The sequence below is a fragment of the Ranitomeya variabilis genome, chromosome 3, assembly GCF_051348905.1.
Source record: "Ranitomeya variabilis isolate aRanVar5 chromosome 3, aRanVar5.hap1, whole genome shotgun sequence".
NCBI classification, from domain to species: Eukaryota; Metazoa; Chordata; class Amphibia; order Anura; family Dendrobatidae; genus Ranitomeya; species Ranitomeya variabilis.
Window position 1 is genome coordinate 501,446,166 of NC_135234.1, and position 14,449 is coordinate 501,460,614.

At 45.0% G+C, this 14,449-nt stretch overlaps 1 protein-coding gene across 9 annotated transcripts in view; it reads right to left on the minus strand.

Annotated features, from left to right (window-relative positions):
* The window catches only part of NF1 (neurofibromin 1), a 373,185-nt gene that overhangs the window by 47,980 nt on the left and 310,756 nt on the right, over positions 1–14,449 (minus strand). The window lies entirely within an intron of this gene.

Here is a 14,449-nt window from a genome sequence, read left to right on the forward strand (position 1 = left end):
TTGGTGTGCACACGCTGTGGAAAAATCCGCATGGATTTGCAGCGTTTTATCTTCTGCAGCATGTCAATTCTTTTTGCGGATCTGCAGCGTTTCTGTACCCATTGACTTCCATTGAGTCTGTCAAATACGCAGGAAAACCGCAGGTGTAAAAATTTTGTGGTTTTAATGCGGATGTCCGTGCGAAAAAAGCTGCAGATAGCGAGGAGGAAGAGTGTGTGGGCAGAGACTGTGTGTGAGCGGAGAAGATGTGTGTGTCTGTGTGCGGGTGTCTGTGTATCTGTGTGTGTGGGGGTCTGCGTGTGTGTGTGTAGGCAGGCATCGTCTGATGGGACTACGAGTCCCATCCAGCTATGTCTGCTGTCACAGAGAACAGTGACAGCATTAGCCGATGATGGGACAGTAGTAGTCCCATCATCCGGCTACTGTGTTGAATAATGGAAAAAAAAAAAAAAAAAAGACACCACACATACACATACAGTAGATACTCACCAAACAGCTAATCCCAGACGCCCTCGATCGCCTGCAAAAAAAATAAAATAATAAACCAATAGTATACTCCCTGTTACGATGTAATCCATTTAATAACGACTGTCCTACGACGATCTCCCGTGTAGAGCTGTCACACCGGAAGATGTGACCGTTCTATAAGGGCTCTGGTGATACAGTGACCGGAGGTGATCCTCGAGCAGTGGATCACTCCCCCACCTAGAGGTCACCGGAGTTCATACAGTCACTTGCGGCACCGCTGCGGGAGTATTATATCCGGTCAGTGTATCATTGGAGGCCCCTGTAGAGCGGTCACATCTCTCGATGTCACTGTTCTACAGTGGGACAATCGTTCTTAAATGGATTACATCAGAACAGGGAGTATTTGTGTTGGTTTATTATTATTTTTTTTTTTATTACAGGAGATCGAGGGCGTCCCATGGAATAGCTGGATAATAAAGATGGCAAACTGTTTAGTGCTTTATTTCATTAAAAACTTTATTCTGGATGTGTCTTTACTTAACACTAGATGGTGGCCCGATTCTAAAGCATCGGGTATTCTAGAATATGCATGTCCACATAGTATATTGCACAGCCCACGTAGTATATTGCCCGGTCACGTAGTATATTGCCCAGTCACGTAGTATATTGCCCAGTCACGTAGTATATTGCCCAGTCACGTAGTATATTGCCCAGCCAAGTAGTATATTGCACAGCCACGTAGTATACAGCACAGCCCATGTAGTATATTGCAGAGCCACGTAGTATATTGCCCAGCCACGTAGTATACAGCACAGCCCACGTAGTATATTGACCAGCCACGTAGTATATTGCACAGCCCACGTAGTATTTGGCTTCCAGTCCCAGGGTGTGATGACGTCGCGGTCACATGACCGTGACGTCATGGCAGGTCCTTCTCACGCAGGACCTGTGATGACGTCGCGGTCACATGACCGTGACGACCGCAGGCGGCAGCTTCCGGTCCCAGGATGGTCTGCCAGAAGGACCTTCCATGACGTAACGGTCATGTGACAGCGACGTCATGGAAGGTCCTTCTCGCAGGGCCTGTGATCACGTCGTGGTCACATGACCGTGACGTCATGGAAGGTCCTACTGGCAGACCATCCTTGGGACCGGAACCTGCCGCTTGCATGGAGCGGTCACCGTAGCGTCGCTAGGAGCGCGAAAGGTGGCAGATGGTGAGTATAGCAGGGTTTTTTTTAAATTATTATTTGTAACATGACATTGTTACTATTGATTCTGCGTAGGCAGCGTCAATAATAAATACTTGGGGACACACAGGGTTAATAGCAGCGGTAATGGAGTGCGTTACATCGCAGCCCGTTACCGCTGCCATTAAACCTGTGTGAGTGGTGACTGGAGGGGAAGGGGATTATGGAGCGGGCGCCGGGCAGTGACTGCAGGGGAGGGACTAATCGGACTGTGCCCGTCACTGATTGGTCACGGCAGCCATGACAGGCAGCTGCTGAGACCAATCAGCGACTTGGATACCATGACAGAGGCCGCGACCAATGAATATCCAGAAAGAAAGAAAGAAAGAAAGACAGAAAGAAGGACAGACGGAAGTGACCCTTAGACAATTATATAGTAGATGTACCAACTATAGGATTAGTAATGGATAAACATCTTATTGACGCCGCTCCATTACTAAGCCGGGCTTGATGTCACCTTACAATATAACAACCCCATTTTAATAGCCAGTAAAGGCTAAATATACAGCTGTGAGATGATATTAATAGCCTGGGAAGCTCCATGGTTATTACCCCGTTCCCAGGCTATAAACATCGGGCCTCAGTCACTGGCTTTCCCTCTCTGGTTTTGAAAATTGCGTGGTAGCCCACGCCATTTTCTTCCCTTTAAAAAAAAAAAAAAAAAAAATTAAACAGATATTGCGTTTAAAGCCGGGGTCACACTTGCGAGAAACTGGCACGAGTCTTGCACCTCAATACCCGGCACTGTCGCCGGCACTCGAGACCGGAGTGTGCGGCTGCATGTATTTCTAGGCAGCTGAACACTCTGGTCCGAGTGCCGTCGGCAGTGCCAGGTACTGAGGTGCGAGACTCGTGCCAGTTTCTCGCAAGTGTGACCCCGGCCTAATGCAGATTTTGCGTGTGTGGCTCTAACTATTTGTGTAACATTTTATTATGTTCATTACTAAACATCGGGCTTGGTATTATATATCTATGAATAGAAAGATAGATCTATCGATAGATGTAACTATAGATAGATATATCTATCGATAGATATATCCATCTATAGATATTCACTTATATTTGTTTTGTGTGTGTACACATTATATTTGAACATGGTATGTGATGACATTATGGTATTGAATTTAGTATGTGAAAGAAGAGGTTGGACAAAGAAATGACATCACAATTTTTTTTTCTTTTTGCTAAATAATAGATCTTTAGCTTACAAAAACACATACAAATCCGCACGAAAATCCACATAAAAAAAGCATCAAATCCACACGGATTTTCAACTGCGTTTTCTTCCAAGAGGAGGAATCTGCAAAGAAAATTCCAAAGGCAAATCCACAACGTGTGCACATAGCCTATCAGTTCTTTGAATACGTTTTTTCCCCCTTCTTAATTTCCTATTCTCTTGCATGTTTGTCACACTTAAATGTTTCAGATCACCAAACAAATTTAAATATTAGACAAAGAAAACACAGGTAAACACAAAAGAAGGATTTTTGGTTTGCACCGTCAACACTCTTTTTTGGAGCATTCATTGGGGGACACAGGTAACCAAAAGATGGATTTTTGGTTCTCACTGTAAAATCTCTTTCTTGGAGCATTCATTGGGGGACACAGGTAAACATGGGTGTATGCTGCTGTCGCCAGGAGGTGACACTAGGCAAATAAGAGATCTAGCTCCTCCTCAGCAGTATACACCAACGAACTGGCACAAAGCTCGTTAGTTAGTGAAAAAAGCAGTAGAAGCAGCAAGAACTATATACAGGCCCAACAGAGGCTCTCACTCCCAACATAGGCACAAAGAAAAACTAAGGATGGGTGCTGTGTCCCCCAGTGAAGGCTCCAAGAAAGAAATGTTATGGTGAGTACCAAAAATCAATCGCTTCATTGGGGGACACAAGTAACCATGGGATGTCCTAAAGCAGTCCCAAGGGAGGGAACAGAATATCTTACTCAAATTAGGTCAGGCGACCGCTGCATGCAGTACCTTTCTACCAAGGTCAGCAAGAGCCGAGGCATAAGTATGTACCCTACAGAATCTTGCAAATGTATGACAAGATGACCAGGTAGCGGCCTTGCAAATCTGGGTTCCAGAAGCCTGGTGGTGAATAGCCCAGTAGGCCCCCACCGCCCGAGTGTAGTGAACCCTCACACCCAAAAGAGGTGGCTTATCTTTGACACAATAAGCCTCCAGAATAGCTGAGCAGATCCAACGGGTGATGATAGACTTGGAGGCAGGGAGTCCTTCAATAATGACAAACAAGGAGAGAAATTTCTCGGAGATAGACGGGTGACGAATGGAATGGGGATACCACCTTAGGAAGGAAGGAGGGCACTGGACGAAGGACCACCTTGTCGTGGTGAAAGACAATAAAAGGGGAGAAACAACACAAACATTAATTCTGATCCGGTCCAATGGAAGTGATCGCAACTAAAAAGGCAACTTTCCAAGAGAGAAGAGAATACGAGCTATCCTGGAGGGGCTCGAAAGGTGATCCTGAAGAATGCTCAAAACTAGGTTAAGTTCCTACAGGTCCACAGGGAGACGATATGGTGGTGTTGGACAAGTAACTCCCTGAAGGAAGGTTTTGACTACTTGGGGGCGGGTGGCCAAACTTTGTTGAAACAGGATTGAGACCTGACCCTTGAGGGTACTAAGAGACAAATCGGACTGTAGTCCTGACTACCAAAACACCAGAATAGATGGAAGAGAAAAAGACATAGGAGCTGTGTGTCTATACTCACACCAGCGAAAAAAGGCCTTCCAAGAGTGATGATAAAATGAGTTAAGACAAGAGTTTTCTCGCACTGATCACAGTCTGAATGACCTGAGGAGAGAAGCTGCCTTCCTCAGAACTATGGCTTCAAGGGCCATGCCATTAAATTGAGACCCCCAGAATTCTAGTGTAAGAGGGGACCCTGAAAAAGTAGGTCTGGTTGGTCTGGTCGCCTCCAAGGAACATGTCTGCAGGTGTTGACTAGATCTACGTACCAAGCTCTTCTGGGCCTGACTGGGGCCACCAGAATGATTGGAACTCCTTCCGCCTTGATCTTCTTGAGGAGTCTGGGGATCAGGCGAAGGGGTGGAAAAAGGTACAGAAGCTGAAACTGAGACCATGGAATAACCAGGGCATCGTAATCGATCGCCAGGTGGTAGCGAGATCTGGCCACACACCGAGGAACCTTGTGATTCGTTATCTCCTCTAACATGACGGACTGAGTGTTCCTCCCTGGGGGTTTATGTATGCCACGGGTGTGGCCTTGTCAGACTGAATTTCCGACTGGTCGGTCAAACAGAAAGTCCTGCCAGTGGTGCGGAGAGAGGTAGATGGCTCCAGTAGATTCATGGCGAGGAAGATTTCCCGAGAGTTCCAGCAACCCTGGATTATGTGTGATGAAGGAAAACTGCTCCCCATCTAAGGAGACTGGCGTCTGTCGTGACAACTTGCCAGTGGAGAGGAAGGAATGATCTCCCGCTCTGAATGGAGGGGGAGAAACTTTACCATGACAGGGCCTGCCTCATTCGGAGAGGCAGGAGTATGGGATGATCCAGGGAAGTCTTCTTGTCCCAAGCCAACAGAAGGTCCAGCTGGAGTGGACAGGTATGGAATTGTGCGAATGGAACCGCTATCATCGCAGCAATCATCTTCCCTAGTACTCTCATGCAGAGTCGAAGAGAGCAAAGGGATGGGCATCTTAGGGACTGAATTCCTAGACTGAATGCAGAAATCTGTTCCTCAGAAAACTCTGGAGTGGGCAGTATTTAACAACATACCTAGGAAAACTAGGAGCTGGGTTGGGATTAGAGAGGATTTTGAAGTGTTGATTACCAAGTCTAGACGAGCAAGCGTGTCCAGGGTGATCTGAAGGCTTTTGGAACAGTCTCAGGACGGGTCCTTGATCAGTAGGTCATCCAGGTAGGGAATGAATACTATCCTCTTGGAAAAAAGACAGGCCATGACAGTCGCCATAACCTTCGTTAACACTATAGGGGCAGTGGCCAGTCTGAAGGGGAAAGGTGTGAACTGATAGTGCTCCCCTTGGACCCCAAAGCGCAGAAACTTCTGAAGTGTCAAGCAAATTGGGATGTGGAGATACGTGTCCTGAATGTCCACTGAACAGATTAACTCCTTGGGCTCCATGGAGGCAATTACTGAGCTGAGGGTTTCCATGTGGAAATGGCGGAGGTGTACCAGCCCATTTAGAAGCTTGAGATTCAGGATCGGCCGGAGTGAGCCATCCTTCTTTGAGACCACAAAAAGGTTAAAATAGAAACCAGAGAAGCGTTCCAGGAAGGCGAACGAATATGCTGACCCAAGGAGAGAATCAATAGCTTTTAAGACGCCGGGAATCTGAGATGTGACCCTTGGAGGGCAGGACATGAAAATTTGTCTACGTGGGAAAGAAACAAATTCTATTTTATAACCTGTGGTAATGATTTCCCTGACCTGACCCGTCGACTACGGCGAGCCACTCGTCCTGAAAAACAGAAGACGTCCACCCTCCCCGAGAGGATTTCCAGGTGGGGGTGACCCGTCATGCTAAGGAGAATCTATTGAATCGAGCACGGGAGGATCTAGCAGAGCAACAGTTAGAGCACCATGTGGCTGGTTTGAAGAACGGCTTCCTGGTGTCTCACCAGGCAAGAGACCGGTCTTGCTGAGAGAAGGTCCCGGAGGAGAACCTTGAAACTCTGTGATTGGCAAAACCCAAGGAGGGTGTTCAGCCATTTTGAATTAAACAAAGTGATCACGCCGGGGATTCTCCTCGTCCTTAATATTGAGAGTCTAATTGATGGCCAATATAAGACTAAAACTGACTAGCTTTACGCTGGTCAGTGGGTGTACACTGCTGAGGAGGAGCTAACTTTTCTTGCCTACTGTCAGCATCCTAGTGTCAACAGCATACACCGTTTATCACATGTTTGGGAAGCTGAGTTCAAATTTCCTAGCCACACGCAGGCCTGATTACTGCCACACCTGTTATCAAATCAAGAAATCAATTAAATAGGAACTGCCTGACAAAGTGAAGGAGACCAAAAGATCCTCTACAGCTAGAGATGATGCAATACAAAAACAATTATGGAACAAATGAGAAAAAGTAATTGAGATCTGTCTGGAAAAGTTTATAAAGCCATTTCTCAAGCTTGGGGACTCCAGCGAACCATAGTGAGTGTCATTATTCACAAATGGCGAAAACATGGAACAGTGGTGAACTTTGCCAGGGGTGGCCAGCAGACCAGAAGTACCCCAAGGGCACAGCGATGACTCATCCAAGAGGTCACAAAAGACCCCACAGCAACATTTAAAGAACTTCAGGCCACACTTGCCTCAGTTAATGTCAGTGTTCATGACTCCACCATAAGAAAAAGACTGGGCAAAAATGGCCTGCATGGCAGAGTTCCAAGATGAAAACCACTGCTGAATAATAATTACATAAAGGCTCATCTTCGTTTTGCCAGAAAACATCTTGATGATCCCCAAGATTTTGGGGAGAATACTCTGTGGACTGAGCAAGTCTTCCTCTGATTGACTTTAGAAAAACAAAACTAAGACTTTGGCGTGGCCTAGTCTAAGTCCTGAACTTAATCCGACTGAGATGTTGTGACATGACCTTAAAAAGGCTGATTATGCTGGGAAGCCCTCCAATGTGGCTGAATTACAACAATTCTGCAAAGATGAGTGGGCCAAAATTTCTAAGAAGCGTTGTAAAAGACTATATCAGTTATCACCAACGCTTGATTGCAGTTGTTGCTGTTAAGAGTGGCCCAGCCCAACCAGTTATTAGATTTAGAGGGCAATCACTTTTTCACACAGGGCCCTGTAGGTATGGATTTCTTTTTCCCTTAATAATAAAGACCTTCATTTAAAAACTGCACTTTGTATTCACTTGTATTATCTTTGCCTAATATTTAAATTTGTTTGGTGATCTGAAACATTAAAGTCTGAGAAACAATAGAAAAATCAGGAACGAGGCAACCACTTTTTCACACAACCGTATCTACCATTGAGATACCACATACACACTACATCACTGCACAATGCTTCATAAATCGTTACTTTCCTATCCACATTGTACGTTTTACGATAAATATAAATATCTATATCTAACACACACACACACACACATATACATATACATATATATATATATATATATATATATATATATATATATATATATATATATATATATATATATATATATATATATAATCTGCATGTTCAAGTAAATAAGGCAATCAAAATAAAAACTTGCCATATGTAGTTGAACGTGCAAATAGCCGGATTACTTACCGGTAATGCTCTTTTAATGAGTCCATGACAGCACCCACTGGAGAGATAGGGATCCACCCCAAGGAACAGGAAACCTACAGAGAAATAAAAGGGGCGGTCCCCCTCTCCTCCTCAGTTTACATTTTCAGAGTACCCGGAGGACCGCCAGTATTAGTTAAATATTTACAATATATCTTAAACTTATATATTCCATAGAAGTAATTCAATTGAATTTTTAATTTATTAGGGAGGGATGTGACTGGGTGCTGTCATGGACTCATTAAAAGAGCATTACCGGTAAGTAATCCGGCTATTTACCCTTCGCCATGACAGCACCCACTGGAGAGATTTCCAGAGACCAACAGCTAGGGGGGGACCACCTTGCTGAGGATAGTCCTGCCAAAGTGTAGGTCAGAAGCTGATGAAAGATCAAGCCTGTAGTGATTATAGAAAGTAGAAGGAGCCAACCAAGTTGCTGCCTTACATATGTCCTCAATTGGAACGTTTCCCCTTTCGGCCCAGGAAGAAGCCATAGCTCTGGTGGAGTGTGCTTTAATGCCCTCTGGAGGTTCTTTATTTTTCATGGAGTAGGCCAGTCGGATAGCGTCTCTAATCCAACGGGATAATGTGGCTCTTGTAACTCCATGCCCCTTCTTTTTGCCCTGGAAGGATACGAACAGAGCCCTACTCTGCCTCCAACTACTAGTTCTTTCAATATATTGTAAAACTTCTCCTGACATCTAGAGTGTGAAATTTTTGTTCTTCAGGAGTGGAGGGGTCTTTAAAGAAAGTGGGAAGATGTATCTCTTGTGATCTATGGAATTTTCCTGCGACCTTAGGGAGATATAAGGGATCTGGTTTTAAAATTAATCTGTCCTGAAATGTTAGAAGGAAAGGTGGATCTATTGATAAGGCCTGAATGTCGCTGACTCTTCTAGCCGATGTTAATGCTACTAAGAAGGCCGTTTTAAACGATAAGTGTTTTAGAGATGCTGTATCTATAGGCACAAACAGAGGTTCTGTTAGAGAGTCTAAGACTAGATTTAGATCCCTAGGGGAAACTCTAGGTATGTGAACAGGAGTAACTCGTTCACAGGCCGTGATAAAACGGGACACCCATTTATCCCCAGCGACATTATGGCCATAGAGGGCGCCTAGAGCGGATACTTGGACCTTCAGTGTATTAACAGAAAGACCTAACTCTTTCCCTTTTTGTATGCAAATTGCCTCTTCTGAGAAAAAGAGGACTTAACTCTATAGCACCACCTGTTTTTAGGAATTCTAAGATAGGTCTTATTGGAACTTCTGAGGGGTTGGAACCTGTATGGAACTGAAGAAACTTTTTCCTTATTTTAGTATAAATCTTTGTGGTAGATGGTTTCCTGCTAAGCAGGCGTATCGATTAGACCTTTTGATAACCCTCTAGAAATTAATATCTGCCTCTCAAATTCCAGGCCGTCAAGTGGAGGTTGTCCACTTGGGGGTGGAAGAAAGGTCCCTGAGATAGTAGGTCTGGGATTGAGGGAAGGACCCATGGATCTGTCACCGATATTGATTGCAGGCACGAGAACCATGGTCTCTTGGGCCAGAATGGAGCTATCAATATTATCCTGGCCTGTTCTTCCCTGATTTTCCGTATTATTTGTGGAAGCAGAATTATCGGAGGGAAGGCATATGCCAGTTTGAATTGCCAGGGTATTTGAAGAGCATCTAGAATGTCCGGATGGTCTGCACGGGACCGAGATGCAAATTTCTGTACTTGTCTGTTCTGTTTCGTAGCAAACAGGTCTATCTGGGGCCTGCCCCATAATAATGTTATTTTGTGAAAAATTTGAGGATTCAGACACCATTCTCCTTGATGTAGAGTGTGTCGACTTAGAAAGTCGGCCTGTTGATTGCTCTCTCCTTTGATGTGGACCGCAGAGAGGGACAACAGATGCTTTTTGGCCAGGATCAAGATATTCTTTGCGTTAGACATTAGAGCGTCTGATCGAGTACCGCCTTGTTTGTTTAAATAAGCCACCGTCATAGTGTTGTCTGAACAGACTCTGACATGATTTCCTCGAAGCTGTGGGAGAAATTGACGCAGTGCATAGTTTACTGCATTCAACTCTTAAATTAGATGAATAAAAGATCTCTTCCTCATTCCATATTCCCTGGCAGAAATCATCTCCCATATGTGCGCCCCACCCGTGGGGACTAGCATCAGTAGTCAAAGTGCGGGATGGCGTTATCACCCAAGGGACACCCCCCGTTAAATTCTTATTATTTAGCCACCATACCAAGGAAGCTAGGACCTCCTGTGACAACGTTATTTTTGATTCGAGGTGCCCTAGGAATTTTCTCTGTTCCCGAAGAATTTGGTGTTGCAATGTTCGGGTATGGAGTTGTGCCCACTGGACGGCTGGAGTACAGGAAGAAAGGGATCCTAATAAGGACATTCCTTCTCTCAGGGACATTCGGGGTTTGTGAATGGCAGCAGCTACTTTTCCCTCTATTAGAGATATTTTTACCTGAGGGAGTAGACATCTTTGTTTTGTGGAATCTAGATGGAACCCTAGAAATATCTGGAGGGAAAGTGGGATAAGTCTGGATTTTTCGGAGTTAATGATCCAGCCTAGATCCTGTAAAGATGCTAGTGTCAGCTAAACGTTCAGCACACTGAAGGGACGAATTTCCTACAACTAAAAAATCATCCAAATAGGGGATGATTAAAGTGTCCTTTTGGCAAAGGTAGGCCATCACCTCTAACATTACTTGGGTGAAGATCCTTGGTGCTGTGGAAAGACCAAAGGGCATGGCCGTGTACTGGAAATGATGAATCTCCCCTTCCGAGTTTTACTGCGACTCTGAAGTATCTTTGATATCTGTTATGGATAGGGAGATGGTAGTAAGCATCTTTCAAATCAATGCCGCCCATTTTACAATTTGGATAGAGGAGCTTAATGGTAGATCTAATAGATTCCATTTTAAACGTATAATTTTTAATAAACGTATTGAGTTTTTTAAGATTTATAATTGTTCGGAATGAACCATCGGGCTTAGGGATTAAAAACAATGGAGAGTAGAACCCACTACCCTCTTGTCCCTTTGGTACTTTAACTAAGACATTTTTATTTATGAGACTTTGGATCTCTAGTTCAAGGGCCCTTTGTTGTATTGGTGAACTAAGGGCTGTTAAAATAAAAGAATCATGGGGAATTTGGAGGAATTCTACTTTAATTCCTTCCTTAAAAATATTTAGAACCCAGGAATTTGACGTAATCTTTTGCCATTGGGGAAAGAAAAATTTTAACCTACCCCCTACTGGGGTGACTGGTGTCTTAATATTTATTGTCTCTACGGAAGGGGGGGCCTTTAAACATAGTACCACTCTGTTTTCCCTCTCTTGTGGCCCACCGCGACGGTCTTTCATTTTGTCTTCTTTTCCCGAACGGTCTCCTCCTAAAGGTCTTCCTATAGAAAGGAATTGAGGGGTCAGGGAAAGCTTTTTTCCTTTCTTTTGCTTTTTATTAGGATCTCATCCAAAGCTTTTCCAAATAGAAACTCACCCTCACACGGAATAGCACAGATCTTGGCCTTTGACTGTGTATCCCCCTTCCAAATCTTCATCCACAACGCACGTCTGGCATTATTTACTAGACCTGCTGATCTTGCTGCGAGGCGTAGAGAGTCAGCTGATGCGTCAGCCATGAATGCTGCTGCCCCTCTAATTAATGGTATCGCATCCCGCAATCTTTGTCTAGAGACTCCCTGTTCAATCTGTTGATCTAACTGATCAATCTTGACAAGCATGGATCTAGCAGTGCATGTACTGGCAATTGTTGGTTTAAATATGCCCGTGGAAGCTTCCCATGATCTTTTTAATGATGATTCCGCTTTTCGATCCAGAGGATCAGAGAGTAGGCCTGCATCTTCAACCGGTAAAGCTGATTGTTTTGAAGTGGAGGCGACCGCTGCGTCCACTTTAGGAATCTTAGTCCATGATATTAGCTCATCGTCACTAAAGGGGTACTTCCTTTTGGAGGCTGACGGGAGAAAACCTCTCTGGTCCTGTTTTTCCCATTCCCTTTTTATCAATGCTTTAACAGCAGGAATTACTGGAAAGGCTCTTTTTTTCCTCTCCGCTAACCCTGCAAACATGATGTCTTGTGCTGTTTGGTCATCTTTTGTATCCTCACAACCTATTGTATTCCTGATGGATTTTACTAGGTTGTCAACCCCATCAAGGGGAAAACAAGACCGACCTTCAATGTCAGACGGTACTGAAGAACAGGACGACGTATGTGAGGAATCTGAGTTGATGACGCCCTCATCATCGGACTCAGAGCTGGATACTACTTTCTCTTTACTGGATTTCTTAGGGGGTGCATTGGCTTGTGTAATGGCCTGTAACTCTTCCCTGATTATGGCCCGTATATCTGTAACAGACATAGATGGACTCTGCATGGTTTCAGTAATACATTGGTTGCAGAGTTTTTTAGGGTAGGAATCTGGGAGAGGTTCATCACACAAAGCACACTGTTTGTGTTTGGATTTTTGTTTCTTTTTGGCCTGGGTGAAGAAGATATTGTGGAAAAGAGTGTCAGCTTTATAGGCAGAGGGTTTTTACACTCACCCAGTGAAGCTGTACGGTACCGGATCAGGTGGCATCGCTCCTGCGGCTGGCATCCGAGGACCTCCTGCTGGCTGGATCACCTGCTGGGTCCACCGTCTTGCCTGGGGATGACATGTTGCATCGCCTGTGCGCTTGCAACCATCCCCCTTTTATAGGCAGAAATCCGTTTTCTTTTTTCCCCAGCGGTGTACCTCGCATGCGCGAAACCGCGCTTTCCCTCACCGCTGCTGAGTGACCCGGAAATGCTACAACCACTTCCAGGCGAGTAATGGAGATTTTTTACACCGCTCTGCGCATGCGCGGCCGCGATCTCACCTCGGCCCGCGCTATGGAGCGGTGTACCGGCTGCTGCTGCGCCACAGATCCCGGACCCTTATCTGCCGGTCCGCGTCCGGAGCCTCCTCCCAGGCCGCACACCCGCAGCGTTGCTCCATGAGATCGGGCGGCCTCTTCCGGACTCAGCCATCCCACATGCCGGACAGACGAGGGGGGAGCCATCTAACAGAGTCTCCCCCGACGCTGCTTCTGGACCGCATCCCCTGCCGTTCCCGCAGAGACCGCACAGGCGGATGCCCTGGCCCAGGTATGGTTCTGTAGTTTCGGAGAATCCAGAAATCCTGTCCCCTGGGAACAGGAGACCTAAACTGAGGAGAGGTGGACCGCCCCTTTTATTTCTCTGTAGGTTTCCTGTTCCTTGGGGCGGATCCCTATCTCTCCAGTGGGTGCTGTCATGGTGAAGGGTAAAATACCCGTATTTCTAAGATCATAAGATGCATTGTACTTTAAGACAAGATCCAGATTTAGAGAGGAGAAAATTAGGATCCCCATATTTTCTACTTAATGAAGTAGAGAGGTCAATGTCCCTCATTTTAATATGATAGGGAGGTAACAGATTTATTGTTAACTAGCTGTACTACCCGGCTTCGCCCGGGTTAATGACTGCTGTTAGCAAAATAGAATGTGTTAACAAAAATTTATTCTGCACACAAAAACCACAAAACAAATAGATAGAAATGTAATTATTAAAAGGCAAAAACTAAGCAAATAGAAGCATTTCACAACATATATTAGCTTTGTTATACTGAGAATGTCTTTGTTGCCTATATTAACCAATCAGAGCTCAGGTTAATTAACTGTAGCAAAATAGAAGCTGAGCTGTGATTGGTTGCTATTGGCAGCCTGATAAATCCCCAGCCAACAGGAAGCCCTCCCCCCTGGCAGTATATATTAGCTCACACATACACATAATAGACAGGTCATGTGACTGACAGCTGCCGTATTTCCTATATGGTACATTTGTTGCTCTTGTAGTTTGCTTATTAATCAGATTTTTATTTTTGAAGGACAATACCAGACTTGTGTGTGTTTTAGGGCGAGTTTTATGTGTCAAGTTGTGTGTGTTGAGTTGCGTGTGGCGACATGCATGTAGCGACTTTTGTGAGATGAGTTTTGTGTGGCGACATGCGTGTAGCAACATTTTGTGTGTTGAGTTGCATGTGACAGGTTAGTGTAGCAAGTTGTGTGCAGCAAGATTTGTGCATGGCGAGTTTTGCGCGTGGCGAGTTTTATGTGTGGTGCATTTTGAGTATGTGCAAGTTTTGTGTGAGGCAACTTTTGCATGTGGTGCAACTTTTGTACATGTGGCAATTTTTCTGTGTGTGCAAGTTTTGCATGAGGTGAGTTTTCCATGAGGTGAGTTTTGCACGTGTGGCGAGTTTTGCGTGAGCCTAGTTTTGCATATGGCGAGTTTTGCATGTAGCGAGTTTTGAGTGGTGACTTTTGTGTTTCGACTTTTATGTGGCGAGGTTGGTGTGTGTGTGTGGTGAAATGTGTGCTGAGGGTGGTAT